General features: G+C 38.1%; 2 protein-coding genes and 1 long non-coding RNA gene across 3 annotated transcripts in view; 1 reads left to right on the top strand and 2 right to left on the bottom strand.

Moving 5' to 3' along the window:
* LOC145494788 (uncharacterized) overlaps positions 1-26,814 on the top strand; it is a 57,029-nt gene that overhangs the window by 2,600 nt on the left and 27,615 nt on the right. The gene's annotated exons all lie outside the window — the stretch shown is intronic.
* The window catches only part of LOC145494792 (uncharacterized), an 83,859-nt gene that overhangs the window by 45,244 nt on the left and 11,801 nt on the right, over positions 1-26,814 (bottom strand). The window lies entirely within an intron of this gene.
* Positions 8,188-9,353, bottom strand: LOC145494847 (uncharacterized). The gene is made up of 2 exons (XR_014050308.1): positions 9,219-9,353; positions 8,188-8,416 (listed from the first exon to the last, which is right to left on the bottom strand). It is a non-coding gene; the product is annotated as an uncharacterized LOC145494847 (long non-coding RNA).

The following is a 26,814-nucleotide window of genomic DNA, read 5'->3' as shown; positions in this document are numbered from 1 at the left end:
TCGGAGAAACAAGGTTAACTAACCGAAGAAACGTGTCCTTACGCATCCTGAAGTGTTCTTTCCAATAGCGGGACTGGCTCTCGTCTTCAAGCATCAACTCGAACCAGCCAAAGCGTGGACGACGAAGTGTCCAAGGCCGTTCAGTTTGCATGCTTTGCAAGTGCATATGTGCAACGTTTAAAAGCGTTAATGTGGTTGATGTCGTTGTTGGCAGGGAATGTGTCAATAAACCACGTTGAAGGAATAAAAACAACCTTCTCCTTCTTCGTCTTATAGCAGTGTTTCTTCTTATGCAACGCAATCGGTACAGCAAGAAAAAAATAAGCAACGAAGCCAAATGTACATCCATCGCCACTCACTACAAACTGGCGCGAAAACTGACAGTCGTATGTCAACACTTTCTAACAAGCAAGCAGCGAATTTGCAGTTTGACCCCAACATGAATTCTCACATTCCAACACGTGCTACAGTGACGTCAAAAGCAAGCACGCTAGTTTGTAATCTCTAGCGCTAATCTGACCGTAATAACTGAGTTAACGAAGATTTGTTTAAAACGGTACGTTGCTCCTTGGCAGCAGAGAATTGCATATGACCCTGCTTTAATTTCTCTGTTTTTGTTGTTGCTTCTGAACGTTTTCGAACGAAAAGTGACTCCTTAAGGAAAATTGTGTCTGGTTCCTCAGTTGCAACTAATTTGACAAAAAAATAGCAATTCACGGTAAAGGAATTGAATCGAGCGCTTTTCATGTACTGAATGATTAAGCATGTCTAGGCTTTGGTATCTATAATATAACCAATCAGAAACCGCTCATAGGCGTAAAGCTGGAAACTTACCGATCTCATGGGCTGCTGTACCTACATACCAGCAACCGCCGCCAAGTGAAATGTACTGCAGTCGACCTTGGTAACCCACCTCTGAGGAGCATCTGCAACACATATACATACATTGAACTGTGTAAATCCCGTGCTCTCATTTTGAGTGGCATGTAACATAGCCCATATGTCTAACGCCTTCCAAACTAAAATGTGGCATTCCAATTTGGAAAAATTCCGAAGGGTACTGGTATTTGATGCCGAAAAAGTTTGTGTTTCCGAAAGGTTTTGGCTTATTGGAAGGAGAAAAAGAAGTGTTCAGTTGAGTCCGCCAGGGACAATACATCCAATTTTACCAAAATGTACAATTTAATGTAAAAAAGATCGTGAATGTAAAAAAGATCGTGCACCCATCGCGCTTTCCTTTTTTTGAGAGATTCAGATTTTCTGATCTCCCGGCCCACAACTTATCAGAATAAAACGGTCATCCACCTATGATTCTAAAAGGATTCAGAATTTCCGATCCCCCAAGACTTTAATAGTTTCAAAAAACTGATCCCCAGTCCACAACCCGTCAGAGCAAAACAGTCATCTATTTATAATTCTAAATGCATTCAGAATTTCTGATCCCCATCACCTCACGGGACAAAAACGGCTATCTGTTCATGGTTCTAAAAGTATTGCGAATTTCTGATCCCCCTCCCCCACCAAATCTGCTAACACGATAGAAAGAGCTGTCGATTTATAATTCTACAACATTTCAGCATTTCTGATCCCACATGACTTAAAGGGATTCAAAAATTCTGATCCCCCAGTGCATAACTTATCAGAACAAAACGGTCATCTACCCATAATTCTTAAAAGGATTCAGAATTTCTGATCCCCCTTGTCAGGTGACAGGACAGAAATGGCCGTCTATTTATAATTCACAAGAAATTAACTAGATGTCTGATAGCTAAAAAGTAACGATTGGATAGTAACTTTAAACACATTACAGACAAAAGGATCACAGAGTAAAGGGCATCAGAAAAGTACACAAATGAAATATTCACAGCTAGGTCATTATTAATAACGATTTGAAACCACGCCAAAGGATCGAGACAAAAATTGCAGTTTCATTTCGGCCAGTGAAAGGTTTTATTTTCAATTCAAAAAGATATGAATTTAGGCTCCAGAATTACGAGCTGTTGTTTAAAGTCCACATCAAAGATAACAAAAATTTTAATCAGGACTCAGCTGCCGTCTGCGCCACCTCCGTTTTCTGCTTTAATGTGTTCGTTTCGGATTGAGGGCCGCTATTCTTGCCTTTTTTTTCCCCTCTGCTCTGCAATGAAGCAATTGAAGCTAAATATTCTTATAAATAGCGATAGAATTAACATTGTTTTTCATTAATCAATTGATCGGGAGTGTATTCTTTTGCAAAGAATAGTGAGCAGTATGTAGGCAATGCGGTAGTGAAGTGTATCGAGCGTGATCTGTAGCTTCAAATCAATTCAGTGTAAACTTTAAGTTACCTCTTCAAAAAGCACACTAACAAGCTATTATGCAAGCATTTCATACATAGGAAATGCGTGTGAATAATTTCTTCGTTACGGGTGCTAATACAATCAGGAGAACAAACGTTTTTCTTGTGTTTCAGTGATCGCGAAATAAATATAACAACGAAATTTCTTCAGCCACAACATTGATTTCGATTCAAAGATTGAGCAGCTAACTGTAATGTTGAGCAACAATTATGATATACTTACTTTTCTGCGACTTGCCTTTCTTTCACCGAAGCAACCAAGATACTCATTTGAACTTGGACAAATCATTCCATGCTTCTTGCTGCTATTGACAATGTTGGATTCGAAATTGCGCGCAAATAACCGACTCCTTTGGAAAGGGAATCTGCTGGTCAAAAGTATTCATTTATCAGATTGACCGAAGGATTATGGGATCGAACGGAAACACCAAAATGGCGGGCAAAGATCGTGGTCAATGTTGTTAGGATTCGATAACAAAGCTCTCTGTTATTATATAGCCTTGTTCTACGTTGGAAAGCAGTCACAAATTGTTTACAGATGTCCGGTGTTATTCCAGTTGAGTCAAATCCCAGTAAAGGTGGAAAAGTATGAAGTTTCGTCGGCAAAACAGTGTGGCAATCAAACTATTTGCCAGCAGCTGGCGGTTTCTCTTACACTCGTCAGGTTTACAGAAAGGTTATGGTTCCTGCAGCTTTCCAAGGTAAACTGATTTTCTTGCATAATTTGTGACGGTTCTTAAAATACTGGAAACGTTCTGACCGGTTAAATTGATCGTGGAAGATTACAGAAGATGCAGATACTTTAACACACTGTTAAGTCTTGTTGATTTCGTGAATACAAATGTTCATTTCCTAAAGGAGTTATGAAAGCAACTGTATTCAACGCAACAATATACGAACAATTTCGTGTTGGGAAAATCATTCATTGTAAAAGTACAATAAGTGCAATAAATGTGAGCTCTCTCATGTAGTTTACATATACTTCTTATATATCTAGTGTATATCTTGTTTAGGATCAACTGGGCATACATATGTAGTATACAACACCTAAAACACAAGATATCAAAAAGCAACATCCTTCACCTTTTTGATTTTCAGGTTGATGGTGGTGCTCTTGAGGTTATGTTAGATGTGCATATTACATTATCAAGACCATTTGTTTGCCACTTATTTATACTTGAGTTGCAAAAGACTGATGTTATTTTCATTAGGGTGGTTGAAGTTCTCATTAATTGGGCAGTGTTCCAAAGGTCCTTTATAATTTGGCATTTCTTTATGCAAATAGAGGTTATTTAGAACAGCAGATATAATTCACAGCTAGGTTACGGAAAATTACTTTTAACCACTTCCAGACCTTTGTACATAAGTCTTGCCATAATTTGAAAAACCCATGATTCATGGATAAAATTAATTGAAAAAAATACTTTCATGAAGAAATTCCTGTAATTGAAGTTTGAAATTCATGTCAAGAATATTTTGTGCTTTTCCGGTCATGAAATCTGTTTACATTTCATGAAAATTTACTGAAGAATGTAAACATTTACTAGACTCCAATTTAAGTAGCTGAGAAGTGTTTCAAACAGGATTTTAGAAAGATATATGTTAAATTTAAGTAAGTTTTGTGATAAGTCGCAACATAATGGAAACTCATTTCCAGCCAGATTTTGTCCTCCTTTTGCATCTGGATGTCCCTGGTTTTTGGTATTAAATTTTAAAGTACAACTGTAGCAGGTTTAAATAAAACTATTAGTTATTTATACATTTTCCTATGTAAATACAGAGATTTCGCTTAGGTTTAGGATTTGAAGAACAGTTATCAAAGATCCATATTGTTCTTCATCACTCTCTCAGTATAATCTGAGTGTATGGAATCTGTTAAGAATTATGCTATATTTGTATAAAATTTCTAATCGAATATTGTTATGAAGAAAAAATATTTTGATTAGACATTGTTCAGGCAGGCAGCAAGATCTAAACCCTGTCTTCAGTGTTATGATTTAATGTGGCTACATTGGATCTAACACTGGCTTTGCAGGGGATCAGAAATTCTGAATCTTCTCCTGTGTTCTTTGGGGGATCAGAAATTCTGAACCCTTTCTAGTGTTCTTTGGGGGATCAGAAATTCTTAACCCTTTCTAGTGTTCTTTGGGGAATCAGAAATTCTGAACCCTTTCTAGTGTTCTTTGGGGGATCAGAAATTCTGAACCTTTTCTAACGTTCTTTGGGAGATCAGAAATTCTGAACCCTTTCTAGTGTTCTTTGGGGGATCGGAAATTTTGAATCCTCTCTTGTGTTGTTTGGGGGATCAGAAATTTTGAATCGTTTTCTATGGAGGTACCTCTCGAGACAAGAAATTCCAAAAAATCATTTGGTTTCTTATGCGTGACTTAAACATTACATTTCAGTTCAAATAAAGAAGAATTTTTTCATTCCTTGCAAACAGGGAAACTTTTCCTCTGAGTTTTAACACCAGTTTAAGATTCTTAGTATATTGCAGATATCGTCTTTGGAATTAAATGGCAATCATAGATTTCCGTCTAAGCTCTACGTTTCACTTTAGGCCAATTTTGCACTCATTTCCAACGAAACTTCCAAGCCTGCAACGTAAAAATAACTTTTCTCCGAGACAGGTTTCTATTTTACACCGAAATAGTAGCCATTTTTGAAGTGGTTCTCAGTATTTACTCTGAATTTTATCAAATTGGAACACCACATTTTAGTTTGGAAGGCGTTGTCTACTAGTTGTGCAACGCTTTCTCTTGGTATACCGTGGAATATTCCACAAGTCCCTTGTATTTTCTCGGTATATACCGAGAAAATGCACCTGATAAGTGAAAAATTCTACGGTATACCAAGAGAAAGGGTTGCATAACTATATTATATCATGCCATAGAAAACACAGTGGTCAACACAATCGATGTGACACACGCGTAGCGCACGATGGGAAGGTTGGGTGTCATACCGTCGAATGAACAATTGCTTTCCTGTGTAAATATGTATACCATTTTTTAACGAATGATACCGAAACGTTTGCGCGAAGAAACAAAGTCACACTGATGTCAAAATGAGTAGTTAGATTCTTTTTCAAGCGATGACGTATTGTGTGACGTCATCGCTTTAAGCCGGCGCTCTGCATTCCTCTAGATAGTGATTTCTCACTTATTTCGTCGCGCTTATGTCCGTCGCGCTTATGTCGTGCACGATTTATCCCTCTGTGGAAGCGAAATGCACTCTGAGAGTTAGTAAATGAGACAATTCCCCATCTTTGGTTTCGGGTGGATTTTGGTTTATACAGTATCGGATAAATTTGTGTTTACGGGCAAACTCATAATAAGAGCATAACCTCCATGCATACAAGTTTAGATAGACAAGTAAGACGCACAGGCGATAGGTGAAGGCCTATGCGGCTTTCCTTTGCTGTTTGTAGGATCAGCGGAGTGCTTTTAATCGATATATTACAAGTATACAGTTAAAACAACAAATTAATTTCCGGTGAGGCAATTAGTGTTGCCAAATATTTTTAAAGATAGTAAGCTGTCGATTTCAGGGAGAGTAACTTTTCCTTTGATTTAAGGCTTTCCTTTGCTGTTCGTAGGATCAGCGAAGTGATTCTAATTTCAGCTTTTAAACGAAGATTTGGGGTTGGATTTTGGCTTATACAGTGTCGGATAAATTTGCGCTCACGGGAAAACTCATAATAACATACGTTCGATACATACAATTTTAGGTAGACAAGCGGGTCGCACACGCGATAAGACAAGTATATGGTTTAAACAACAAATTAATTTCCGGTGAGGTAATTAACTTTACCAAGTATCTTTAAGGATAATCAGGTGTTGATTTCAGAGAGAGGAACTTTTCCTTTGCTGCTTTCCTTTGCTGTTTGGAGGATCAGCGGAGTGCTTTTTATTTCAGCTTTTTAAAGTGAGATTTGGGGGTGGATGTAACAGAAATTCCCTTATTATGTATTGGAAAATGTAGTTATTAATCTTTCTTTTGGGTTGGTGCATCTCGCTGACCCGTAGCACATGGACTAACACAATGGACCTGGTAATGAACTACTTGAATGAACAACCAATGCAATGGACTACCCTAAATGTAAACCTCTAAAATTTCTCACACAAAATTTCTAACACAAAAGTTCTACAGTTTAAGTTTAAGAATCAGTTTGTCTGCTTATGTTCCAATCTTCTAGCAACAATTTTTAAACGTCATCGCTTCCGCATGCATTGCGTGCCGTTTATTTAAAATAGCAGCAAATGTTCAATCGCTTATATTTAGGAATCGCCTACATACTATGGATTGTTCATGGTAAGTTTAATCCTTGAATCGCGAATGTCAGTTTAAAAATGTTTTTATCTGTTAAGAGTAGTCACGCATGCTTGAAAGCTATTTTAACGTCAAGTTCAAGTTCGAAACTCGGAAAAAGAACTTAAATGTTCATTACTCAGTGTAATTGAACCCATCACGATCACAAATTCTTCATGTCTGAAATAAATACAAGTCAAAAAACTTGAAAAAGGCATTTGCTGGCACTTCCACCATGCATTCCGAGTTTCCCCTGGGCTATGGTATTGTATTCATGATGGAATAATTAGTTACGTCATACCCTTGTCCAATATGAAAGTAAGCATATCCATTTTCGTATTTTCGTTGCTGGAATCGAATGCAGGTTTGACTAGTCCACAGTTTCATAGCTTGGTTCAGGATGTTCATCATTCCAGCGGTCGAGGCTGCAAAGTGGAAGATGAGAAAACAAACTCAAACTTTGAACATCAAAATAGTGTTATATCTACAACAAATGACAAAAGTAGTGGAAACGTCGTTTTATAAATATGTTTTAATTTGAAGTAAACGAACGCCATGCATGAGACTTATTATTCCCTCCCCCCCCCTCCCGCCTCATGTCAGTGTCTAGTGAACAATACGTTGTGACGAAATCTTTGTTATTATATACAATCAAACTGAGATTTACCCAGTGAAAAGGCGCGAAATAAATTCTCATTCACAAGCCAGTCGAAGTAGCGGAAAGCCAATGTATTCCACAACATTGACAAGGATGGGAGTGGAGGATGAACTCAACAGATAAAATCCAAACACTTCGGTTGTAACTTCTTACTCTTATATTTTAGACAAACCTTTTGAAGGTGTAGGGAAGCATTACAAAATCATATTCAATTCTATTCAATACGCAATTACTGAAACAATGAAGCTCATCTACTCAAACATAATCAGCAGTTTACTGATAATATTAAAACACATTTTAATGAATACTTGTTGTTTTAGCCCTGCTCTTCCTGTTTAAAATCAGGACCATCCTTATCGAATTTCGTTCTAGTTCTTAGCTTCAGTCGAGACGTTTTACGGGAACTTAGTCATGAAACCAGAGTCGTTGTCAAGAGAAGTCTTGTTTCATGGTTAGACCCATGCAGGCTAGGCTTGTGTGATGGAGGCGTTAACGAATCGTGCAGTCACGTTTCACTTTTTTTTTTTTTTATAGATTTATCTAGAAATTTGCAAATTACTCTTCAAATTCAAATTTTGTTTTGTACACCCCTTCCTTTGTAAGGCGAATATTTAAGAATATTAGTTTAAAATAGAGTAACGCCACGTTTCTCAACGGGCAGTTTAGTTCCATTGCCTTGTCAAAGGATGAATGTATGTCGGGTTAATTTTCAAATTTTATGATGAGGATTTGAGTGGAGCGGGGGTTTAAATTATGGAAAATTAAATACGTGTAGAAAATTCATGACATTCTATTATCCTTTTATCATAAAAAACGCCATTTGGAGCGACCATCAAGCGTAAATTTAATAACTTAACTCTTCGATCTACTTCTCCACTGGGGCCGCCGAGGCCTTTTGTGCTCCTTTTTATCCTTACTCTACTTTTCCTTATCTATCTGGGGATCAACAGCGTAGATCAGCACTCCACCCGGCCACTGCTTGTTTAGAATTGAGCCTCTCGCATTTCCCGTCGCTTTATCAACGTCCAAACCTTTCATAGCAGCCAGCCGTTGAACAGTGTTAAGAACCATGTCTCCCTCGAATAATTTCGCATTTTTTATTCCGATGTTTTCTGTTGAAAGAGACACAAAACTCTAGAGAGACCAAAAATGACAGTTTACTACACTGTAATTACAAGTGCAGTCGAGTCTGTCTGCCGATGACAGCATTTTTATTCTTTTGCTAAGTCTTAGAGCTTTAAGGTGGTTCTTTATATAAGCCTTATTGGCTTCCCTGGGCTTCCTTGCCCTATACATTGACATGTTTTAAATGTACGATTTATAAATGACAAAAAAATGAATAAAACAACCAACGCCTACATATTACAGACACCTCTATCTTGCGGACTGTTTACCTGGTCCCAGGAAAAACACAAACTCGCATAATTATAATCTCTGTCTTCAGTACACCGACGTGCATCTTTCTATTTAGCACTCTGAACATAGCTTTTGTGTTCTTTTCGGATTATTGGTCCTTAGTAGCTGAAAAACGTCTTGACCACTTATGATTATTGGTAGTTCTAATAGTAGGATTTTATACGAAAGATCCAATTACATCGTGCCTACAGCGGATAATGTAAATATAAATAGCTTGTCCCATTTTAGCTAGGGTATTTCCGAAATTCTTTCATCAGTTTTGTTGTCGTGACAATGCAAGAAATCATATTCGGAAACCACAGGTATCAACACCAAAAAACGACAAACGCACGAGAAATTCCTAACTTGATAAAAATTTAATTACTGAAAGAGGTAATTGGGAGTACGAGATTCAGTCAACACTAAAAGAAAGAAAAGAGGAAACCATTCTCCTTTTTTTTTTTTTCTTAAAAGAGTTAAAATGATATGAAACCATTAAATGTGATATATTACGCCAACCTTCCGGATTGCCGAAAACTGCAGCAACCATGAACAACGCAACGAGCCACATTTTCACCTTACACCAAGTTGTTGTAGTCAATAACGTGACTTAGGAAAGATGTTTTAAGATCCACAGTTTTATAGTTCAAACCTTGGTCCTTCAATTATATCAGATGGTCGTTTGAATAAACACAGCGATTTGCCTGAGACACACACAGCATAGAACATAAGTTGTTGGTCGTTATGAACAAAGGAATAATATTCAAATTTAATCACAAAGTCTTAAAACATTTGGTGAACGATCTGAGAGAGAGCAGCTGTGTCACTTTGTGGCCGTTTGACATTATTAAATATAAATATAAAAAAATGAAACTAAGAATGAAAAGAAAAAACATAACAACCCTATCGTCTAAGGTGGCTGTTACTGCAATTCCACCACATACATCTATTACATGTTCTTTTGCTGTCATTTTGTTGCTGTTTCTGCTATATTTGCTTTGTATTCCATATAGTTGCCCCTGAGTTACTTAAAACCAGTTAGTTGTCACTGGAGCTTGTCGTCTTTAAGGACGTTCGCGCTAATTGTTTCTGCGCATCCTTACTGCGCACGCAAATTTACATGACACGTCATGCATGAGGGCGCGTGCTAGGTAATAAAATGAACAATGACAGAGCAGATGGCCATTGCTATAGCTTTGCCTGGATTTAACGATCTTGGACGTTCGGTGACCCATATTTTTCTTTTGATGGATCATTTCCTCTACCGATTTTTCTACGTTTAGCGAAAAAATGAAGAACATCTATCAACTAAAAAATGAAATTTTATCGACTAAGAGTTTGAAGTTCTTTTTAGCTTTTCGTTTTTCTGTGCGACGGTTTTAAATGCCTCTTGAACGGTGAACGTCTGTGAAAACGTTGGTAACATTTGGAGTTATTTACCCAACAGACCCACTTCTACGAAATATGACTAAGATCAGAATTGCCTCCGTTGGCTCACCGATATTTTTTAAAACTATAAACCAATGTAGACCACGCCGAATTACGTGCGCAAATTTTTCAAAATCAGGGTGGTTTTCCACGCGTTTTATCTCTGAAACGAAGTCGGTGACCCCCATTTTTTTTTATTTTTGCATTTCTGACACAAGTAACTCATTATCTGACGGCAGTGAAAATTAAAACATGAAGATATATCGTCTGGAAAATTGTTCGCGCGAACGTAGTTAAGCCAACATATCCAGGATCTATCGAAGCAGTATAAATATTTGAGCGATGAGCAGCGAGTGTTAAAACCATATCTATGCTGCGTTATTTACATCTGGTGAGCAATCACTGAAACCTTCATATCTTGATGCAGCTCCTAGCAGCTGAACAGCAGCTGTGCAATTTTGCAGGAGTGTAACATTATTAAATACAAATATTGGCATTAACACCCCCAGTACGATGTTATTTTTTGGTGAAAAGCTGGGAGGTGATCGCTTAATTTTAAGCCCTCAGAATCGTAATTGCAACGAAAGAGATGAGTGACACCCTCATTGGGGAATAGGGATATCATGGATATGGGATTCATTTTCCAGGGTGACTTTTCATTAGAAATATTAAATGTGATATGTTACACAAACCTTCAGAATTGCCGGAACTGTAGCAGTCATGAAAAACGCAATGAACCACATTGATTTTCACCTTTACCAAGTTGTTTTAGGGTCCTCACCGTCTCGACATTAAGTTGTCGACAAGTAGTATTTGTTATCGACGACTGACTGTTATCGACAACTAAAACTCATGCATGCTCTCAAAGTGTGTGAGGTGAGTTATCAGCAATTAAACGCTGCATTTTTACCTATCGACAACTAACCACAGTTTCCATCTTCGAAAAGGAAAAATAGTTTGGTTGTCGACAACGAAGCTTTTGGCCCTTTTTCCCGTCGGTGGGATTCATTGGTTTAGTTGTCGACAACTATAGAACCCGGTTGTCAATGGACAGTGGTTTGGGCATCGTATTGTGTTTTTTTTTAGCATACGTAGTGAATGTTAGCTTCAAAGGTCTTAGACATCGACAACTAACACTCTGATGTGTGGAACACTCGCGTTGGACACAATTAGCGGTCGATAACAAATAGTCGTCTCTAGTCTGTGGAGGCCTTTAGTCAGTAATACTGAGGATGGACGGTTTGAATCCATAGATAAACGTTCAAACCTTGTTCCTTCAATATGCGAGATGTTCGTTTGAATAAACACAGCGATTTGCCTGAGACGCAAACAGCCGTGAACACAGGTTGTTGGTCGTTATGAACAAGCGCTTAATAATATACAAATTCAATCACAAAGTCTTGAAATATTTGTTGAACGATCTGGCAGAGAGCAGCTGTGTCATTATGCGGCCGTGTGACATTACTAAATATAAATATATAAAATAAATCTAAGAATGAAAAAAACAAAAACAAAAAAACAGTAAATTCAATTTCAACCCCTACATTTATTACTTGTTTTTTTGTTGTCATTTTGTTGCTGTTTAACTATATTTGCTTTGTATCCCATATCGTTGTCCCAGTGTTACCTTATTGTTACCTACTTTCGCGAGACTCATTTTTCACAATTTTCGAAATTTTCCAAAAATCATGAGATTAAATAGCCCCCAAAAAAGAGCTTCTCTCGAAAATTAACTACGCGAAATTTAATACCTGCAGATAATTCTTTAATCAGCATGGATGGTAAGCCTTTACAACCACTTGACTAGCAGTGAGGGAAAGCTCTACGCTGCCAAAGGGTGGAAGAAAGCAGGAATCACTGGGGTTATAAATGGTGAGTCAGCTCTTCCTCCCTAGGATCCATTTGAGGAAATTGACAATTTCCTTCAGCTATAAACACAAATAAACTGTGTCCAGTACTCTGTACAGCTCTGCTTTGTTGCAAATGAACATGTCAAACTGTTTTCAGCTTCGTTTTGTAATACGGCTTTAGTCAGTGTCATTGGAAACTATTGCCATGGAAAATACAAAACTGTGCCAAGTCTGAGAGTAACTGTTTGTAAATGAAGACCAGTATTTTCTAATATAAAATTTTTGCGAAATTTACTTTCTATTAACGTATTTCTTGGCCAAATTGTGAAATTTAAGTCCCGCGAAATATGCCCAAAATGAACTTCCCGCGATAATAAGTTTCAATAAGTAAACTTTTCGCCATGGAAGGTTTTTTTGTTTATTTGGACCAACACATCCAAGATAGAAGCAATATAAATATTTGACTGATGAGAAAAGAACCGTAACGTTAACTACTGTGTTCGTGTATTTCTGGAGAGCAATGACTGAAAGGAACAACTACACAACCGAGCAATTTTTAATTTCTAAGGTACATTTCTTTTAAGGTTTTATTTCTTCTGGTATGTTGCACTGTATTCAATTTGTTTTTTTACACAAGTCCAGATTCTGGCAACGCCCGGTAACAGAAGTTCGAAGCAGGCGATCGTAGCATTTCAAGAAAATCAAATTTGCTTATTTTGTAGTTGTAATATTGCTGTTGTTCAGACAACTGTCTTTACACAACTCAACTATACCCTCCACCAAATAATTATTTCTCTCTTCGTCTAATCATTTTTCTTATGGTCATAAAGTGCCAGCGTATTTCTTGCTTTCTACATGTATGTAACCTTACATATACTTTAAAAGGAAAAAAAAATTGCAAACTGAAGTACTACGACTCAATTCATTCAGTTTTTTTAATGGCTTAAGGTATACTAACAACATACAAACACACAGTTAACTTATTCTACAAAACACTTCTTTCAATACTTTTACAATAGCTGCAGATTACTTAATATTTACCCCTTTTGCTACTTAAGACACCCTGCCAATACATTACAAGTATATTTATCTTTCATTACACTGCTTTCAACACTTTTACAATTAAAATACTTTAGATGTATTTCCTTTGGATACCCTTAAAATTTGAGTATTAAAGTACATTTACCTTGCACTACTTGCAATAAACTAAGAGTAAGAGTAAAACATCATTTATATCAAGGCCTGCGTTCAAAACAAGGCCCAACACTGCGCGAGCTCTGCTTGCATTTCCGGTTACGTACTCTCTGATAAGGAACATATTTAAAATATAAACAAACAACTGTGTTGGATAAATCTGGCCACGGTTGTGGAAGGTTTAATGAAATCAAAGCTAACAGAACACATCGATATATGTAAACCGATTAACCTACTGAATAAAAAGTGGGGCGACAAAAATCCGCCACGCAGTACACGACTAAAAGAAGAAATATGAAATACCCTTAACAATGATAATAATCCGCAGGCAGGTGAAAGGGGAGGAGGATGGAAAGATTTTGCTCGAGATCTGACCGAGTTGATGACGAGGGAGAGAAGAAAGAATTACTAGGAAAATACCTCAATATACTTAGTTAACCCTGACACCGCCCTATAACCTCATTAGGGACTTTAAGATATGGTACGGCTAGCCTGTAGTACGGCGGCAGATAATAAAGATCAGTTCCGGTGACGTCATGACGCGCGTACCACTACGGCTTTCCGGCCGTAGCCTTGCTTTCTACTACGGGAAAGTGCCTGGTTTCACGTACTCTTTACTACGCGAGTATAAGCCTGCTGTTTACTTCTCGTTTTAACGCTTTTTTCACTGTTTGAACAGCCTGGTTTAAAGATAAAGTTCTCAATCATAAAAATCAGTTCTAAGATCATTGTTTCTTTGTCATTTGTACAGAAAATTTGAACGATTTTAACACCTACCGCGAGATGATCAATTCAGTCATATTAGTGTCGGGCCGAACAGCCCTAGATAAGAAAGCTTCGTATGTTCTAATCTGAGCTATAATTGTTTATTACTGTTTAAAATGTATTTTATTATAATCGAAAGTTTTGTATTTTCGGGCTTATCACGTAATCGTTGTACGAACAACCTGTCCGTGTTGAAATCGAGCTTTTTTTTATATCAGAGTTTATATTGTGTTTTGTGGTTGGAATTACAGGCGGTTCTATCAAGTTCTATAAGGCAAATCTGAGTTCTGGGAGATGTAAGACGGATACAGGAGAAGGAAATCATTGTCATTAATCAACCCTATTTCGTATGAAAGTAGAATAATCTCTGGTTTCCTTGAAAGTAGTCATTTTTGTAAAGACACGTAGAGACTGCACATGCCGTTGCCGTAAAGCAAAATCTTAATCATTTGAGTTTGGCGGGTAATACACCGTTGTCAGCCTAGTCCCTCACGGCCAAAGTAGCCGTAGTAGCACCTCGCCGTAGCGTATCTTAAAGTCCCTATTGGCTAGATTTGCAGTACCTGGGACAGCCTGACCTAGCGAGTTATCATGTGAGCACCATGCCTTGACATAAATTACATGATGTCTGCCGTTATGCCATTATGTCTGTTTTTTTACTCTAGATAAACCCTAAGACCGTAATAAACCATCACAAACGTTTTGTATAGGCATATGGCGACAGCAGCACTCGATGTTCGTCATATACCATTAATAAGTCACTCTCAATTTTATGTAGAAGAGCTAACAGGTTTCGGTTTCATGGCAAACAATTGACTCATTTATGTCAAGTTAGTTTGAGTTAATTAAGGTCGTGTACGCTTGCATGGTTATTACAAAGTTTGAGAGATACTTGCTTAATTTTCGAAAAGTTATGAATGTTGTCAGATTATTTGTAAGTTAGGTTCAAGTGATGTGTTTTAGAATATGCGTTAGTTATGTCCCTTATTGACAGCGCTGTGTCACTTACGTGTTACATTTGGTGATACGTATAATTAACAATTATTCCATGAGCGCGCGTTGGATATGAGATGGTAAATAGCCAACGAGACCCGTAGGGCCGAGTTGGCTATAACCAATCTCATATCCAGCAAGCGCGAATGGAATAATTGTTTTATTAAATTCAGTGCTTTTGTACTCTTGGAAATATAGCTTAATTTTATTGGATTTTAATTTTACAAAACGACCCGAAGTCGATGTGACAAAAACAACAACAAGTGGGAAATCACATGACATGCGCGCCGTTTGTAAAATTAGTTGAATGAAAAATTTGAAAGGGAAGCAAGCGAATTTGCTGAATGAAATTACAATCACGTAGAATTCAAGGAAAGTCTATCAAATGAAGGAGATATAACCCTGGTCAGAAAGTTTTAAAAGCGTTCAAGTTCGAGTCATGGAGAAGAGCCAAATAATTGTGCACTTGCACATTGCCGTTGTAATAATGCCGCGGAAAACTTTGATCGCAATGTGACACAGACGTTGTGCCAAAATTATTCTCGACAAGACCCCTTTCAGGATTCCCTTGCTTTGAAAGCCTTGGCATTTCGAGCTGTATGTGTGGAGCTCATTATTGGCCAGATTTAGAGTCAGGGACAGAAACTATCTTAGCGTCAAATTCATCTTCAGAATCTCCGAGGCCACCCTGGTGATTTTTCGTGGCTGGTAAAGAACCGGGCTTACTTCGGTTCAGCTCAAAACACTCAACTCCTAGAGATGTTTTTCGCAAGGACAGAATTGCTGTCGTTGATTCTCTCGTCGTCGTCGGCCAAAAAAGAGACTGAGATGAAACTAGATCGTCCTCTGTAGCTGTGCGGGATTTTTGCTCTCGGCCGATCCGAGCTTGCTTAGTCGAACAGTTTCCTCATCTGCTCATTGGAAACTGGTTTCTTATGGACTACGCCGGCAATTATACCTGTTTTCCTGCGGCCTTTTACAAATGCATATGCTCTAATAATTTATTTGCCTGGTCAGAGATAAAGGAAAACGGTTTTTTGTGCGGCGGCGTGCAAAGGAAATGATCAACCGGCGGCTCTAATGGATTTAATCAATGAACTTTTGTAACACGTGTCATCTTTCTCGCAGACGAGTAAAAACACTTCAACTGAACATTCAGTTCTTCTTTTGACTTTTCTTATATCGGTTTCGAAAATTTGGTGCCACCAGGACTAGCAAGCCATTCTGTTAAGGTAAACATTGTTTTTGTCACATAATCTTCATGAATGCGTAAAATCTCGCCGGCAATATTTTAATTTTGTAACTTTAAGAGAAACTTAACTTATGAGTACCGTTAAATAACCTTAACTCGAACTTTGTGGCTTTTTTGTTGTTACTGGGACGGCATTGTCCATAATTTCCTGTATTTCCTGTGTAGATAGCTCACCGAATGTGCTTTTTTTCATCCATTTTTTTTGTCGACGAAACTTCGCTTCACGCGAAAAAGCTCATGCCGAGCGACATTTGCCGCTTTCATTTCCATATAATGTCAAACGCAGGTATAATGGCTGGTAACCGAGATCCAGTGAACCAATTAGAAAGCTAGAATTGCATTATCCGAGGCTGAGAATTTAATAATACTTCGATGTCGTCTGGAGTGAATGTTATCCTATCACAAACTCTGTCAGTAGACCAAAAGCTGGGACATTTAAAAGAATGGCATCTATAAAAGGAATCCGAGTTTTGAGAGGCGTTGTTAACAATTTTGATGTCGTGCCCAGCCTCAAAAGTAGGCCCATATTTGCCAGTATCATATAGGGCGTTTTGACCCACTGTCGAAAGCAATTTTTCAGGATAGTAGCCATCTTTGCTGGACAAAGAGAAAATGAAAGCTGTGGGATCCTTCATGTAACCTTGAGAACCTGTTTAAAAGTAAGAATAATGATTACCATTATAGCGTTGTTTATTCCTTTAGAAATTAAAAAACAAATAAGTTCAACTTTCCTCAATGAAATTGTACTATTTTATTTGACTTTTACTTTCTATGTCCATTTACTGTTCCCGCTATTCTTAGAGCGTATGACACTTATTATTCAGAACTAAGCAAATAGTGTCGAAAGCACCTGCAGCGTCGTTGGAAAGCTGGCGTTAAGAAAGTCGAAGAATTTGGAAACGCAGACACAAATTGAAAATCCGCTTGCCTTCAACAGATTGATAATTAACTCTGACGTAGACACCGAGATGAATAGGTTCGCAAGAAGAGTGCAGATTAAAATTTTTCAGGCTATCTTTTGATATCCTTCAGCTTTCAGTTATTCCAGACGTTTTTTTTCCTGTTTTCGTGTCCCCCCTCCCCAGATATTAGTGTCTCGGCTCAGAAGGCCCATCCAAAAAATATTACGAAGTTGTATAAGCCAAGGGCATTTGCGGTGTTAAGTACAGGGCATTTTTTGAGAGTCCTATCTGTGCTCGTGCCATGATCATGAACAATGAACAACGTGGCGTAAAGTTGACGGAGTCAACAACTGATGGTGGCTGCGGAAATCGAGCTGAGGCGCTAGTGGCTCCCAGGTGAACGGGTGAGGAGGAATGAGCGCGAAACGTGCGCACGAAAAGCAGTTGTCATTTCTTCCCAGTTCCGCGCGTTTATTTTCCTACAGTGTATTTGTTAATAAGTGCCAGGTTACGATTACCAAAAGAGTCTTTGTATGCAAGAAGATAATTATCAGAATTACATTGACGTCTTGACTATGCGAGCAGCGAAAATTATTTTGACCAAAAAATAACATTAACGAAGACGAAGACGAAGAGGAAGACGAAGAAGTTTCAACACTCATTTCTAAAATTTTATAGTCATTCTTAAGCTTTAGTATTTTTTTGTTACTCCTGATTGGTGATGTGATCAGACGTCGAAGACGGAACTGGATTGGACATATTATGAGGAAGTACAGAGAATACCACCGTGTTACAGCATTGGAGTGGATGCCAGAGGGAAGGAAGAAGACCAGGTCAACCCAAAACAACGTGGAGGAGGGTGATTGAAGAAGACGCGCATTTGGGTTGCAGTCGTAGGCGACTGTCAGGGCTCTAGGACCTCTAGCTACAAATCGAAGTGGATGGAAAGAAAATGTCGAAGCCTTGTGTGCCTTATGGCATGGTGAGATATAGGTAGGTATAGAGTACTACTGATTGATACTAACTCTGCCAAGAGACGCCAGTATATCCTCCAAAGATATAGTTACCAACACGGATAAATGTAACTTTCGGTCCTTTAAAATCGCATTTCGAATGGAAGATGTAAGACTCCCAGCCATCCGTCATTGCTCGATAGCATTTCACCCATTTTCCATACTGGGTGACCGGGCTAAGGAACGATTTCATTGTATTTATGTAACTATGTTTCCATAATCACCAAGAATGGACGACTGACTGAGTCCCTCTGCCGCGCAAAAATAAAAAAGAACGTGTTAATTGACAAGAAGCTATAAGAAATGAAATGTTTACCAGATAATGTCTATATTTCTTAAGAAAAGAAATATGTGTCCGTGTTTTTGTCGATTTATGGAAACACGGGTGAAAGTTTGGAAGAACTAGAAATGCTATAAAATTATAAACTAGCTGCTAGCCTGCGTAGCTGTCGGGATTTGGCGCGCAAGAGCTTTGTTTCGCTACATACTATTCTTCTCTTGGTTTTCGTTTGAAGCTCCTCCGCTGAAACAAAAGACTTGCACACGAAATCACGCCAGAGTACTTTCTAAATGAATTATATAACAGAGTTGAAAAACGCGTGGCTAAGCCAGACCACATTTTTAACAAAAAGCAGCAATTTGAATAAAAAATACTGGGTTGTCCCTAGAAATCAGAAAGAGGCTAGCAAGACTAAGAAAAAAAAGACAATTCATTTCAAGAAACTGGGGTTTTAGTTTAGTTTATCTCATTAGTCATACTATATTTTAGATCAAGTGACCAAGCTTACAAAAGATTTCGGAAAAAAAACAAAACTTAAAAAAGGTACTTAATTCCAAGTCATTTACTTCTCTAAGTACGTCGGTTGAAATTCACGTCTGTGAAGCTCCTTATTGCATGAAAGCAAAGTGTATCGATTAGAAACAATATTACCAATGCTATTAACGCATATCTTTCCGTTTCCATACAAGTCGTGTTGGCAGATACAGTAAAAAGATCCATCAGCATTAATGCAGTTAGCCTTTGGGTCACAGTCATTTGTTCCAAGGACGCATTCATCGATATCTGAAAGTGGCACATTTTTAAATTATAATGTCAAAGAAGTTAAATCCAGCTCGCTCGCGCAAAAAGATCCACCGTAAGACATCCGCACTGTCACAAAACTATAGGCCTTCCTGAAATAAGAGCATTTATCATCTTCTGAAAGGGAGAAAACTGCAAGTGCGGGTACATTCCGCTATAACCTGTAGAAACTTTTGCCACTTTGATGGCAAAAATAGGCTACTAAGAAAAAAATGTCTTGAATATTCATGTGACGCTTTGAAACTAATAACCCTTTGTTAGTTCGGAAAGGTATCCTGATTCGAATGGTTTTTGGAGTCTTACATTCTTTGGAAAGCAAAGCAGTCGCCTGGAAATACAATAAAGTAACATAGTCAGCAATTGTCTGCCAAACGAAATCGAAACGAAAGCTAAAGCACTTACCTCTGTGCCAGTTTGAAATATTCGAAAAATAAACAAATACAATAGCTTTGATCCTTCTTGACAGTCTTTGAGTCAAAGGGCTGAAAGGTATACACCCATTTTCAGTTTCCATTTACCTCTATCAGCCTCAACTTGACAAACAGTTGTGTTTCACTTGCCTTACAGTGTAGCTCAGCAATAAAAGCAAAACCATTTGAGGCCTTCTTGCTAAGTTTCCGTTAGAGCTGTACTGGGACAATCGAGAGAAAAGTCTCTTTTGTTTTGCGAAGTTTTGTAACGATCTAGAACTCCACACATAATGAAAAACAAAACACAAGCTTATGATAGCATAAGCATTCTGTTTAAACTAATGGAGCATTTGTTATATTAGTTAAAGTAACTAAAAATGGCGTGATTAGAATTATTAAAAACTGGATTATTGGATAATGCAATTCAAGAGTTTTCATTGGCTTAGCCATCATACCATCCTCTACAAATATGGTAAGCGTACGCGTGATTTTTTGTGGCGTTTTTATTTTTATTTTAGTCCATTTCAGTTTCTCTATTTAGGGGCTTTTTTAGTAAAACAATTATTCCACTCGCGCTTGTTGGACATGAGATGTAATATATCAAACACGAGAGACAGTGTTTCATCGGGATATCCAAACACCGAGAAGAGAGTTGAAAATACGACGCGCAGCGGAGTATTTTTGACGAAATTCGAGGTGTTTGGATAGCTGATGAAACACTGCCTCGAGTGTTTGATATATCTTCTCAATCAAAATAAAAACTAAGGAGTAAACAGAGAAGTAAAATCGTCAAAATCTATGCTAATTAAGACCGGGTATCCAAACCTCCTTCACGGTTGTGATTTTCTTTGTTTTAACTTGATGAATTATTAATGAGTTTGAGAAGATTGTAGCCAACTCGGCGCTACGTGCCTCGTTGGCTATATACCACCTCATATCCAACGCGCGCTCGTGGAATAATTGTTAAATATACCACGAGAGAGCGTTGCATAACTAGTTCATACTGTTCCTATGGTAGACTGTTCTGACATTGACCACACCAGTTCACCAATGATTGAACCATGATTAGTTTAATACCATTATTGTAGCATGTGCTCTGACTGAGATGTAGCATTGTTCCATCAAATACGTACTGATGACTGGAAAGTGGAGTGAGACAACGCTCATATTAAAAGGATAAGAAATGATTCTCACCTGTTTGGCACTGGTGACCAGTCAACCCAGGTGGACACAAACAGGTGTACCATACTTTATTATTGATACATGAGTGTCCGGCCTCACATGGAAGAGTGGGAAAAAAGTCAGCACCTGACCGAAAGAAAAACAGTTCAAAGCAATTAAAGGAAGAGCAGAAAAAAGGCAACATGCTATAATTAACGGTACTTACCTTCAGTGTTCATATCGCATAAAGCTGGACCAACCTTTCCGGATTTTAGAGGATTCAACCAATATGTGCCACTCGGGGCGCTTCCATCTTCACTAAGTTTAATGTCCTTGCAAGACTCAGCCGGCAAGTCAACAACAGAGCCGAGAACCACTGCATCATAAGCAATTACACATCAATATCAATCAGAGTGATTGTTACACTGCTAGGAATATAACAAAGTTTAAATTATATCCCAGAATTTGGAGCTTTTTAGGTTCCACAGTAATGTGTAAAGGTCACCTATAGATGTATTTTTTTGCTTTTCGCGCCTCTAACTGACTCACTTTTACATTCGACGAATGAAAGCAGAAACATCCTTCCCAAATATTGAACAAGAAAATAAGGATAAATGAAAAATTAAATTTGTATTTCCAATTGCAATCAAACAAAGGTGATATTAAAATCCTACTTTAAGTACATTACAGAGTAATGTGTTATGTTATAGTTATACCTAAATTCTTTGACTTTTAATACGAAATTCAATATTTGCGGAATAGTCTTTTGCTTCTACCACAGTTCAGAAAAATAGGTCGAAAGGTACTTCAGTGAATTTGAAATGTTCCTTGCGTGTAGAATAAATGTCAAATGATTCCTGGGATAAATTGAGGAAGTAACTAAACTTAACCTAGCGTTGAACACGATAAGAAATAAATCGCGTTCGTTCGTTAACGTTCGTTCGTTCGGCCCGAGTGGTAGATCGTCGGATATTCATTCCATCTTTATTTGTTTGTTGCGTCTTGTTTTTCTTTTAAGTGGCTACAGGCATTTACTTTCTTCCTGATGTTATCACGATCTAGAGAAGTAGCTTGCTCGATGGGGAATAGCTTGCTCGATGCGGAATAGCTAACTATTCACAGCAGTCCCTTTCATGCTCGTATAAGATTTGGAGAAAAATGGCGACCGCATTCAAAGAGACGTAAATGTGAAAAAGAAAATGGGGGATTGGATAAAGGAGAGGAAAAAACCGAAAGAAAAAGACAAGAACGCGGCCTAAAGGGTGGAAGGAATGAGCGTGAATGGAAGTAGCGAGTACTAGGGATCTGGGCTAGAGAACGCTAGTTAAGTCAAAGTGATATGAATACATTAGGGAGTCAGATCTTATACTCTCTCTGCAAGGGACTGGTGCGAATAGTTAGCTATTCACATTAGTCCCTTTCATGCTCGTATAAGATTTAGAGAGAAATGGCGACCGCGAAAGGTCACACGAAATGTGCAAACACACAACACCGACCTAAACAAACGCCATAACTTAAGACAAACCAAACCTCCAAGACTCAAACTCATTAAACAAACCAAAACCAATTTAAGGACGTTCGTGCTATTGTTTCTGCGCATCCTTACTGCGCACGCAAATTCACACGCCACGTCATGCATGAGAGCGCGCGCTAAGTAATAAAATAAGCAATGCATATGATAGGGCAGATGGCCATTGGTATAGTTTTGCCTGGATTTAACGATCTTGGACGTTCGGTGACCCTTACTTTTCTTTCCAGGAACAGATTTTATTTACAATTATCTCCACATTGTCCAAAAATGAACAAAAAATCAATGTGGGAAGTTAAAAAAAAAATCAAGATTTCTGTCTACGTGACATCGAATCCTGCCATCTTGCGGTAATAATAATAATAATCGAATATTTCCACAGGATAACCCTTCAGTACAAAGTACTGTTATCAACGGGGTCCTGCTAAGAATTAAAAACTAATAAACAAGAATTACTAAGATAAATAAAATACGATACATATTAAAAACCGTTAAAAATACAATAGAAATTACAAGTTATAATCGTCCAAGGCTTTTCTAAGTAAAACTCTAGAATTAATGTTTCTTAAACTTAAAGGCAATAAATAAAAAATCGAGGCACCTAAAAAATAAAAGCTAAGGCGCGCAAAATCCAGTCTGAATTTTGGTAGTTTTGCTGTTTTCCCATTGTTTCTACTGTTTAAAGCGTTATGATGTAATTGGTGAAAATAGCCTTTAAATAGAAAGCATGCAGTGCCATTAAAGCAGTCAAATACAAAGCAGCAAGCTCTTTTTTGTAAAAAGTTATCAACAGTTAAAAATCGAAGATCACAGTTCTGCGAACTGCATTTTGGGGAAATGATTTCGAGGCTTCGGGTCTCAATGGAGCGGATCATGCCTTTGCGGGACTCTGACCATCCAAGACTAGTATAGCCGCAATACGTAATTATAAATATTGACACAATCATCGATTGGTAAATTCGTTGGGCAGTAAAAGTATCAATACCGGAACGGATGCGCCGTAAGAGGTTCACTCTTCCTGCTGCCTTCTTGTAAATTTTTTTGAAAATGAGTTTCAAAATTAAGTGTCGGGTTCAGATGCACGAGGTACTTATAACATGTAGTGGTGTTGATGGGAAAACCGTTGACTGAGAGCTTGACTTGACAGCCTTGAAACAGATTCAACCGCTTACCGGTACCAAACAGCATCACCTCGGATTTTCCTTTCTTCAGATTAAAAATAAGTTCATTATCACGAAACCAGTTAGAGAGATTATCTAAGTCCTGTGAAAGGCTGCTTTATATCGCATCGATATCACTTGAGGATGTAAAAATCACCGTATCGTCAGCGTAAGTGATAATCTTACAATGACGAAGCGGACTATGCACATCATTAAAGAAGATGAGAAAAAAGGAGGGGCCCAAGAATACTTCCTTGAGAACTCTAGTGTTAATTGGATTTGGTTCAGAAAGCACACCATGAAATTGAACGATCTGCTTGCGATGGAATAAATAATCAGTAAACCACTGAAGTTCCATATCATATACGCCATAACGGGACAGTTTACTCAATAAAACAAATGACTGATGGTATCGAATGCGTTTGATAAGTCAATAAAAACTGCTCCTGTCGCCTTTCCACTGTCGGCCTCCTTTCTGATGAGATCCGTGGAGTAAGTAACAGCTAGTTAAGGCGCGTGAAACTATGGTCGCTAAATGCGACCTAAATTCACTTAATAGGTCCACTTAAACAATATTTGGCAGAGAACATTTCACTTCAAAGATCTAATTGCAATATTTTTGGGCCTACCGACACTGTGGCCTTGTTCGCTAACGAAGCCCGATTTTTTCAGATTTAGGTTGTTTCTCCGGGCATGTTCTCTCCAAAACGAAGTCGGTGACCCCCCATTTTTTTTTTTTTTTTTTTTTTTTTAACATTTCTGACATAATTAACTCATCATCTTACAGTGATAAAAGTCTCAGAAAAAAATCAATGTTGGAAAATTTTCGGGCGAACGTCCTTAATCCAAAACTCAAAAGGCCCTTATACATTTACATATTATAAGGTATTCAAAATCAACACAACAGTAAGGCAAAAGAAGATTAAATAAAGGGGAAATAAGAAAAAAATACCATAAGTACACACAGAGGATAAGAAATAACAGGCTGTCATCCCTTAGGGGACCATACAGGAACAATGAAATAATACAACATTAATAAAAAGGGCAATGAAGAGAAAAACAAAAACAAAAAGAAACCTCCTAAGGGATGGTAGCCTGAGCATCGGTTATCCGGCTTGGGCATTAGACTCCCTTTCAGGCTACCATGGGAGCAAGAAAAGAAACTTAGGACCCAAGCCCAGTAAACATACAGAAGATAAATAGTGAAACAAAAGGGTTTATAATACACTGAGAAATGTAAACATAACAAGGCCTTTTCGGCCTCTCAGCTTTGCTAACGCAGATCGGGGAATAAAATAGAATAAAATCTTCTTGGCTTCTCAGCCCAGCATACAAAATAATAAGGCCTCATTGCCTTCTCAGCCCAACGTAACAGGTCTTCTCGGCTTCTCAGCCCAACTTAAAAGGTCTTCTCGGATTCTCAGCCCAACTAATACTGTGGGAAATGCAGTATAACAGACCTTTTCGGCTTCTCAGCGCAAGTTAAATGACCTTCTCGGCTTCTCAGCCCTGCTAATTGCACTCTGGGGAATAAACTGCAATAAAATCTCCTTGGCTTCTCAGCCCACGTTGCGGGCGGAACGTAACAAGGCCGTGTACAAGCACGTGAAAGATGGCGAGCAGTCCCGGCATGTTTTTGTATTTCGTTTAGCTGGAAAGAAAAGCACGCAGACGGCAAATATGCAGCAACAAACGGAGCAAAACGAAAAATAAAGGAAGGGAAACAGTAAAAACAACTAGGAGAGGTAGCGAGATAGCGAGGGGCCAAGGTACACCACAGGAAGACAAGCGAAACATACGAACTAGCGAAATGAACAATAACAAAAGGCGAAGAAAGCCGGCGCTAAACAAAGTAAGGAAAAACCTGCAACTGAAGAACTGCAGCCTGGGCGGCCTCATCGCCTTGAACGGCCGGAGCTTTAGCAACTTCATCCGCCATAGGAACTAATTATTAGAGCGAGCAAAGGATAAAGAACTACGAGCACACTAGTTACGTGAAGGTGATGTGAATACATTAGGGAGTCAGATCTTATACTTGCTCTGCGAGGGACTAGTGCGAATATCAAAAGATGTTTGACAAGTGTTTTCTTTAAATTTTGTTTTGTATTCTTCGGAATAATTGGAGAAAGAACAGACTGTACTAATGGGGAATGAAAAATAAATACGTTTGTAATGGTGAAATTGAAATTCATGCTTACAGAAAAGCCTAATTACCTCCCTTAGGCCATCGTTTTAGAATCTTTCGTTGTCATCGAGGAAATCTCTGGGCCTTGTTTCCTTGGTATGGTTGTTTAGCTCGCACCTTCCAATCCCGATGACAAAGTTGAAGCTTTGGCATCTGATGTCATCTTGACATTTTAAATGGCACTGGTATGGATTTGCCGTTACTAATTTTACTGAATGTATGACCAATCATTGCTTTAAAGTTAATGGGTCCCGTTCGCCGCACCGTCCAGTTGCATCCGAAAAAAGCCAGGTAAACAGTACGACCAGGACAGCAACTGTTACGAGCCATAATGATTTAAGAAGCATTGGGAAATCTAAAAACATTTTCCTATAAAAAACGTTTGCATAAATTGGATCGAAATAACAATTTCTTTGATGGAAGGAATATTTTAAAAGAAATAACTGATCTGAAAACTGATCTGGACACACGAAAGGGGAGCTATAATTGGTAGCTGATTGTGGGCGCACAGGTTGAAATAGGCAAAGTAGCTGGCAATTATGGCCCGCAATTAAGCCAATTGTGGGGGAAAATTTTCTTCCTCAACCAGCTGCAGCGCACGTTAAAACTATGCCAACTATGAAAGGACTTGTTTTACATGCTTATTTTTCTTTTCTTGCATAAGGATGAGATAATCAAATTACACACAAAACTGGGATATAAATTTAACACACTCCTGACGTTTTTGAAATAAGCTTTGTTAAAATAAGACAAAATTATCCTGAAATTAATTAAGACTGGCGCCGTTGTTATTCAAAGCTGTGGTTGGTTGCTTTGATTCATTACGTTGTTGTTTACATTCTTTCAACTTTGGAAGGAATACTAGTAAGGTAATTAACTGAATGATTTAATTTAATCTAGGTTGAGTAATTTTTCTACAATCTGTCAGACATACTTGTTATTGCAATGCTCTCTTACTCGTAAAAAATACTGTCATATTTAGTAGTAGGCTATAATGTTGTTCTGAACCATCCGACTTGACACCTTGATTTTATCTGAATAATTCATTTTCTTAAATTAAATAACCTGGCAATCGTGCCAGAATATACCAGCAAAAAACATTTGGTGGCAGAATTTTATGAGGAAGGAATAAGCTGGAATGTAATTGTTTTAGAATCAGTAGCGACAAGGGGTGGATCCTAATCAAGATTTAA

Source organism: Orbicella franksi, chromosome 8 (assembly GCF_964199315.1).
Source record: "Orbicella franksi chromosome 8, jaOrbFran1.1, whole genome shotgun sequence".
Classification (NCBI taxonomy): Eukaryota; Metazoa; Cnidaria; class Anthozoa; order Scleractinia; family Merulinidae; genus Orbicella; species Orbicella franksi.
The sequence above is the reverse complement of the archived record's forward strand: the minus strand, read 5'-3'. Positions and strand labels throughout refer to the sequence as shown.